The following is an 840-nucleotide window of genomic DNA, read 5'->3' on the forward strand; positions in this document are numbered from 1 at the left end:
GATAAAGTCTCGGATCGTTAAGCAGTCTCAGGAATGGTATCAATAAAAATTTATGATCCCCATCCCTAAAAATCACACAGGTAACAGTTAATGGCAAGCTATTAACAGATGCCTGTGGTACTATTCAGTAATGTTTGATCACATATGCCATGAAAGGCAAACAGCCATAAAGGGACTATTTTGTGTTTATCAGTGCGTTTGTTTGACAGGATACAAAGATATACAGTCACCATATGAAGTGCGAAGAGCAGTATGTAAAGTGCCAGACCTGTCGGGCAGAAAGAGAACATCTGCATACCCTCCAACTTCAGTTCCAAGAAGTATACTTTGATCCATCAGAGCATTTGAGTGTAGTCAACAGTTAATTTTATTTATTGTTTTTTACTTTATTAAAAGTAACAAATATTTATTTATCATTTAAATTAGCATTGTCATGTTGTCCCTCTGTTTCTCTACAGGCTCATGATGTAGATGGCAAAATGATAATTAAGGTCCAGTATCAAAACCGCAAGAAATACATCAAGTTACAAGCTGCTGATTTCGAGAAATTAATTTCTGAAGGTAAATATCTCATATATGACTAACCATGTAATTCAGACTGAGTGGAGGCCAATATATTTTACAAATTAAACAATTATGTTGTCTCTTAACCTCATCACTTAGTGAGAGAGAAGTTCTCGATCCCTGTGGACAAGATTACTATGGAAGATGATTCTGGCACTGAGGTGGATGAATCTGTGTTTTCAGAATTATCCACAGTGGAAGGGATTTGTTTGTTATCAAGGACAGTCATGACAATGGTAAATTTAAAAAATTGCTTCATTTCACATTGCATTAATA

General features: G+C 35.2%; 1 long non-coding RNA gene across 1 annotated transcript; it reads left to right on the forward strand.

The window, feature by feature from the left end:
• The first annotated feature begins 237 nt into the window (after window positions 1–237).
• LOC119919141 lies at window positions 238–765 on the forward strand. The gene is made up of 3 exons (XR_005447630.1): window positions 238–320; window positions 459–561; window positions 664–765. It is a non-coding gene; the product is annotated as an uncharacterized LOC119919141 (long non-coding RNA).
• Window positions 766–840: the final 75 nt, after the last annotated feature.

Source organism: Micropterus salmoides, unplaced genomic scaffold (assembly GCF_014851395.1).
Source record: "Micropterus salmoides isolate LMB-PRFRI ecotype aquatic unplaced genomic scaffold, ASM1485139v1 Ms_hic_scaffold_2573, whole genome shotgun sequence".
Taxonomy (NCBI): Eukaryota; Metazoa; Chordata; class Actinopteri; order Centrarchiformes; family Centrarchidae; genus Micropterus; species Micropterus salmoides.